Raw genomic sequence first — 7,547 nt, forward strand, 5'->3', positions numbered from 1 at the left:
TAATAATATAATTCATGAATTACAAATACTTCTTAAGTACAGTCCTTTTATTTTAATGATTATGTCCTGCTGGAGTGACATGATTTGTTTGTGTACAAAATAATACGGTATCAGAATTTTCAATATTTATACTTCTCATTCAACCACAGTTAAATTCACTCTATCTAGGAGGCTCAGTTTATATGGATAGTTTTTATTTTTAACAACAACAAGCTGCAATGAAAATAAGCAAAAATTAAAGTAACAACTTTCTACTTCTTGTCTTTTTAAAAAATGTAAGAAGTAAAAAGTAGGCTGAAAAACAATTACTCAAGTAGAGTTACAGATACCCAATAATTCTACTTAAGTACAGTAACAAAGTATTTGTACTTAGTTATTTTACAACTCTGACAGTAAGTCAAACATATGTCTGTTAGAGAGAAATTTTAAAATGAAATGTTCAGAGTATTGGTTCATCTTTAACTGAACTTTTGGAATTGACCACTAAACGACTTTAGCAAACAAAACAAAAACATAAACCCAGAGTTTGGTTGTGGTTGAAGCTGAGCATTGTTAGATTTGACCAAACTGTCATTTTTCAACACAGAAAGGTGATTTTAGGTTAAGATTTTGGTGTGAAAAGTGTCAGGTGATGGTTCACAGTGCATCAGGTCTTCAAATATTTAAAGTTTTTAAAATAAAGTCTTCATATCAGACAAATAAGTTTACCATAAAAGGCAAAAACCATTTAAAACAGTTGTACACCCATGAAGTTAACTGTGAGTAAATGAAATTTGACATTTGTGAGTCTTAAATCTGAAATTAAGTTTCTGTGACCGTACAGAGCTCAGTTAAAGTGTGAATTATGTTCTGAGGTCATGTTATAAACACTGAAACTCGAGCTGTTAATAACAGAAAGTGTGAGTCACTTTCTTCTCGTCCCGAGGCCGTGACCTCCTGGGAAAAAGTCCTTCGCTTCAGCAGGAAAGGAAGCCGCTCAGGAAATGAGTCTTCATCCTTGTCTGGGCAGAGAACGAGAGGAATGCAGAGCTCACTTGAACCTGAGCTATAAATATCCCCACTTGAACCCTGGCTCCTCTCTGCATGAAGCATTCTGTCAATAATATGTTTCTATTTATCAGATAATCAGTTTTTTTAAATCACTCATTTTTTTCTTGGTTGTATCTTCAGGTTCGGCTCAGCTCCCTGCAGGAACAACCTGAGAGGAGGAGGGAGGTGATCCTGATAACAAAAAGGTGAGAGATTTTAAAATAAAAAGGCAGGAGGAGGTAAGAGATGAGCTGAAATTAAACTCAGAAGWGAAGAAGTGTGAAAGTTGAACTGGGTGAAAACCGGGGAGAGAGATGAAAAGAAAAGATGAGGTGAGGAGAAGACAACGGCGATAAAAAGTAAATGAAATGAGAACACCTCTGGGAAGTGAGATGAAACCGACGCTCAGAGCTGCTGTTCTTTTATTAAAATCCACAGGAGAGCCACGTTTGATTCGATGATTTCTGCCATTTGATTGATTTACTGTAGAATCGATCTGTTGTTCTGTAAGTTCTTGATTTTTGTGTTCGGTCCACCTCGAGTGAATTCTGTTTCAGAGGTTCTTAACTCGACAGGTAACAAATAAAATGAACTTTACCAACTTTTGTTATAAGACAACTGCAGGAACTGTATTTATGACTCTCCTCTGCAGTTCTTGCACAGTCCTGAAGTATAAAATCAGTTTTGTAGTGTTTTTCAGGTCTTGTTAAGCATCTGAACGATGCAGTTAAGAAAAACCTTGTGATCCTTGAGGAAATTAGAATCTCTGCTGCCTTGCGTGTTAAACTTCTGAATAGAAATCTGTTATGTTAGTGACTCCCAGCTACTACAATACTTACTTGTAGCTTAATAATTGTAAAACTGGCTGAGTTTCTGTCTCCAATTTAGTCAAATAAATTTGACTAAATTAAAATTGGAAAGGTTTGGGACACCTGCAACAAAATACAGACGGGTTCAATGTTCCTGCAAGAAAACATGAAACAGTTTGAAACAAGTTTGACATGGGTTTGAATTGCTTGTGACATAATGAAGGATTGAGGCACCTGCAACAAAACTGAGACTGGTTTGGGACACCTGCAACAAAACTGAGACTGGTTTGGGACACCTGCAACAAAATTGAGACTGGTTTGGGGCACCTGCATCAAAACAGACAGTTTTGGGACAACTGCAACTAAATTGAGACTGGTTTGCGACAACTGCAACAAAATTGAGACCGGTTTGCGACAACTGCAACAAAATTGAGACTGGTTTGCGACAACTGCAACAAAATTGAGACCGGTTTGCGACAACTGCAACAAAATTGAGACTGGTTTGGGACAACTGCAACAAAATTGAGACCGGTTTGCGACAACTGCAACAAAATTGAGACCGGTTTGCGACAACTGCAACAAAATTGAGACTGGTTTGGGACACCTGCAACAAAACTATGATGCCTTTGGGACACCTGCAACAAAATTGAGACCTGTTTGGGACACCTGCAACAAAACTGAGACCTGTTTGGGACACCTGCAACAAAACTGAGACCTGTTTGGGACACCTGCAACAAAATTGAGACCTGTTTGGGACACTGCAACAAAAACTGAGACAGGTTTGAGACACCTGCAACCAAATGGAAACAGGTTCAAGATTTCTGTAACAACAAACAGAAAACTGAAACAAGCTTGACGTGGGTTTGAATTGCTTTAAAGAAAATTGGGACAGGCTTGAGACTTTTGCAACAAAATTAAGACAGGTTTGTGATGCCTGCAATAAAACTGAGAAGTACCTGAGATGTGTTCAAGACACTGGCAACAATATTGTGAAAGGTTTGAAATATGTATGTTAGATGCCAGCAACAAAACTGGAAAAGGTTTTTGACACTCGGGACCAAATAAAGAAGGGTTTCTCAGCGCTGTTTGCCAGCTAGTTGCCAACAGTGAGATAATAACTTAAAGATTCACCAAATCAATATTGCTCCTGATTAGTTCCCACTAAACCTACACAATCCTCCAGAGAATTAGGTTGTTTTTGTTATTTTCCAGTGCTTTGTAGATCATTATTTCTGGTTTAAAAACCAATAACTCTTGTCCCTCAAGTAAATTTAGTAAATGTCCATTTACATTTATACGTTTTTATGGTATATTAGGCATCTATAACTACTAAGAGTGAAATAAAACAGAACTGTAACAAAAAGACAGACAGAAGGGTAACTTTTTCATCCAGCTGAACTCAGTAATTGGATTTTGAGTTTGTGCTGTGTGAGAACAAGAGAAAAACCTCCTGTTCCACCTTTCAGGACTATAGATCAGATAGAGACCAAAGAAAATGGCCGAATCCTTCTCTCCTCCTCCCAATGGGTTGGTCAACTCGCACAGTTGAAAAGTTCAACCCATCTTTCTCTCCCTCTCACACACGCTCGGTCAATACACACCCAGCAATATTTACAGCCAGGGTGTTTTTTATTACAAAGCAGCTGCATAGTGAAGATGCTAAAAGATTTGCTGGTCGCAAAATTAGAAAAACAACAACTTTGTGCTGCAGAACTTAAAACCAGAAAGTTCTGATGCCACTTGTACAATAAAATACAGTTCATTTAATGGGATTTAGCCGTTTCTCATGGCAGCAGGTGATGAAAAGTTAATGTGGGAAAAGTTGTGAAGAAAAAGAATCGTCAATCGTTTTTGGCCTCAACAAATGAATAGAATCAAAACTGTACAAATTAAATCAACAAGGTTTCAAAGAAGAAAAACATTAGTTTTATTTTAAAAATAGACCAAATTTTACTTAAAATTTGAGTCTCATTTCATTATGAAATATCTCTAAACAACCTCTTTACTGTCTGAAACTAAACTCTACAGCTGCTTCCCGCCAGACTCTATGTAAAAATTGACTAATTTAAAGAAAACCAACCAAACAAAAGTTTAACAAGTAAAACTCAAAACAGAGACGACTGAATAAGGTTTTGTTCAGATAAAGTTCATCTTCTGGATTTCTTTTTTAAAGGTTTGAAAAGAAACGTTCGTTTCTCTGCCATCTGCTGCTCCCGTCGTCCCTGTTTCCACTTTCCCTGATAACAAACCAGGATTTTATTTATATATTTTTTTGTTYCTCCTCACCTCACTGGCTGCAGCCCTTTTGACTTATCTCACTTGTTTCTGCTTCTCTGTTCTCCGCTCAGAGGCTTTATCTCTTTGCCAGKTTTTTTTATACATGTTCACAGATTCAAAATCCATCCAACAAGTTTTGTAGAAAACTGACGAAAATGGCTTTAAATCTGTAGGTTTTACAGATATTTAAATGATGGTGTAGTAGTACATAAACTCAACAATTTAAACKCTTCAACTCTCTAAATTAAATAATACACGCCACATTTAGTTCCTGGATCTGCAGTCATTTCTCATCTACAACATAACATTTTTAATAAACAATACTAACAGGCTTGGAAATATATATGTTTTTTAATATAACTGGGTKGATCAGTTACGTAAAACCTGATAAATACAGTGGTTATGTAACTAAATGATTTAATTATCTGTAGCAAGCAGATAAAGAGAAAATCTAGTTTGTTCCTGTATTAATATTAGTGCATATTGAAGGTAAGACTTGGATAAAGTTTTTTAATGACACAATATATGAAATCCTCAGCAGGAAAACCAATATCCAGCTGTTATCTGCTGCAAAGGTTASAGGAGAAACGAAGGAGAAACTTTATATTAAAAGACCCTGTGGCACTTTGAGTCCRTCTCATTTTATATTCCATCTGAAATCTTCTCAATAATGCAAGGCTGACTTCTGCTTACTAAAGAGATCTGTGCCTCTGCTTCTCTCAGATTACTGTGGCAACTTAGGAATAAATAAAGTTTGCTACAAAAATCCATTTAACCACAGTTTCGCACACATTACTGTCATTTATATTTAAAGAAAACTGTTAAATTGGTGTTGAATGAGCAAAAAATAAAACTTAATCCACATTTAGCTCGTTTTGAAAAATTCAAGAGGTAAATAAAATTAAGGAGATTTCTTCATTAAATGAATAAAACTAGCATTTCTTAAATTTAAGAGGGTCAGTTTGAGTTCTTGATTTCTATTGGTCTGGAATGATGTCATCAAAAAGTTCCAGCTCTACATTTTAAAAGTGAACAAAGAGATTTCCCAGCTGCTGGTGTTTCTTCCACTTATAAACAGGCATGGACTGTGACTACCCTGGTGGCTCAGAGGCATAACAGCAGCCGGTTAACTTTAACTCGTTTGGTTTTTAGCCACATCAAAGGAAAAATGAGAAGCAGRTTTTTAGGTAGGATTTAGGAAGAAGGCATTGACACTTTAAGCCAGTCAGGCCCCAAACCTGCTTACGAAACCTACGGACGTTTATGAAATTTACGTAGGAAAAAAGTTAAGAACAGACAAGGTTGGGAATTGTGACAACACACAGCAGCTTTTGAAGCTGTAAAATCACCACAAACCTCCTCTATCCAAGCAGACACAATTGTGTCTTCCTCTGGCTTTGTGAAATAACGATCACCGTCACACGGCTTACGAAGTTTACAAAATTTACGTAAAGTTACGGACAAACGGGGAGTGGATATTGTGACAACACACAACAGCTTCCGAAGCTGTAAAATCACCACAAACCTCCTCTATCCAAGCCGACACAACTTATTCTTTGTGTGTCTTCCTCTGGCTTTGTAAAATAATTGCGGTCACCTGCACACTTCTTTCGAAGTTTATGAAATTTACGTGAGGAAAATAAACACTCTTGGCTATCCTGAAGATTGGCACGGTGTCCTGAGGCGTTGCCACCTGATAGGTGTTCGACAACTCTAGCCTAATGCCTGAAGAAGTATTTTGTGAACGAGGATGTAAAATTTGAACTATCTGTTCACAAACCCTGACCTTTTTTTTGATCAAGGTCTTTTTATTAACTTTTTTTAACAAACCACATAAAAGAACAGACTTAGAAAAACACAAAACAAAACACACACACCCAAAATCCCTCCCATCCATCCTCTCCTATTCCAGATCCACTGAAACAACAAAAATCGATCTTGTATTCATACAAGTGATACAATGAACAGGTTTGTGTATAATGAAACAATATTTAACCTTTACACAAAATGATCTGCCGAAATTTTTTCTCGCCGTAACTGATTTCCTCTCTAGATTTACCCAAGTAGGAACAGGGTCGTCGTCTCTCAACCAGTACAGTAAGGCTCTAATGTTGGCCGCCCAGTAGTAATATAAAAAGTTGGGGAGTGACAAGTCACCAAGACCATGGGGTAACTGTAACTAACATCTTACTGCCTATTTGTGGATGTTTTTTATTCCAAATAAAGGATGACAATTCACTATTTAAATTTGTAAAGAAAGTCCTGGTGAGGAACACTGGCACGCTCTGAAATAGATAAAGTAATTTGGGCAATATTGTCATTTTAATCACGTTGATTCTACCCCCCAGGGATAGAGGCAGGGATGCCCATGTAGYGATGTCCTTCTTAAGGTTCACCAGGAGAGGCAGAAAGTTTGGAGTATAACACAAACCCTGACTTTAAGGGGTTTCCCGTCATCAGACTGAGCTGTCTGTGCTTCAGTCTCCTCAGTCCTCACATAATACAGATTTTTTTATCGTTCGTATATTTTAGCTCGTTGTTCAGCTGATTCATGAATTCAGGACCAGTCAGGCGCCTGGGATGGATAAAAATCTTTGCACTGCGGGGTCTGTGTGTGTGTGTGTGTGTTTGAGCCAACACTATTTATCAGTCACCTTTTCACTGCAGTTTTCCGATCCAGGCTCGTGTGTTTCCTCCAGCTGGCTGCTCCGGTGTTATCTCTGCCTAAGAACACAAACACAGCCGGTATAACAGCTTCGGTCGAACACAAAGGGACAGCTCTGAGCCAAGACGTAGTCAAAACACCCCKGCTGTACCTAATGTGCTGCCGGAGCTCGTGAGGGGATCAGGAACTTTTCTGAGAAAATGTTTAGGATTCCTGACATTCCTCTGACTTTATTCTGTTTCCTTTTTTGGTAACAAGCTGACACAATCCTGATGTTTTTGATGAAACAAAAGATCTCTGATCCTCTGYGCTCATTGTTTTATCTGCTTTAAATCCTCTTGTTATTAAAGGTTTTTTTAGTGATCCGATTGCATTTGGATAGGTCATGATCGTTACATTTTAGTTTTGATTTAATGAACTTTTCATCAAAATTCTCAATCCAAATATTCATTTTGTCTGGATTTGTTTAATCTAAGTGGATTACGGGACGTTTTATGATTGTTTCTCTTTGGTTTGTTTGCTTTGATTGTTTTTGGATCCGTTGTAATCACTAAATGTTTTAACTTTGGATGCACCGATTAAAACATTTTAGCAGAGTTTAATAGTAACTAAGTACATTTAATTTGTTACTGTACTTAAGTAGTTTTTTTTGAGGATTTGTAATTTTACCAATTTTTTCAAACAGCTACTTTTACTTTTATTTTGTTACATTTTAAAGCTAAAAATGATACTTTTACTTCTTTATTTTAAAATGTAACACCTAGTTA

General features: G+C 37.0%; 2 protein-coding genes across 2 annotated transcripts in view; one reads left to right on the forward strand and one right to left on the reverse strand.

Moving 5' to 3' along the window:
* The window catches only part of LOC106530522 (gastrula zinc finger protein XlCGF8.2DB), a 125,596-nt gene that overhangs the window by 106,882 nt on the left and 11,167 nt on the right, over positions 1-7,547 (reverse strand). The gene's annotated exons all lie outside the window — the stretch shown is intronic.
* LOC106530529 (plexin-B2) overlaps positions 1-7,547 on the forward strand; it is a gene marked incomplete at its 3' end in the record, with an annotated part of 154,799 nt that overhangs the window by 98,143 nt on the left and 49,109 nt on the right. The window contains 1 exon segment of the mRNA XM_014026170.1: positions 1,171-1,235.

The sequence above is a fragment of the Austrofundulus limnaeus genome, unplaced genomic scaffold, assembly GCF_001266775.1.
Source record: "Austrofundulus limnaeus strain Quisiro unplaced genomic scaffold, Austrofundulus_limnaeus-1.0 Scaffold531, whole genome shotgun sequence".
Taxonomy (NCBI): Eukaryota; Metazoa; Chordata; class Actinopteri; order Cyprinodontiformes; family Rivulidae; genus Austrofundulus; species Austrofundulus limnaeus.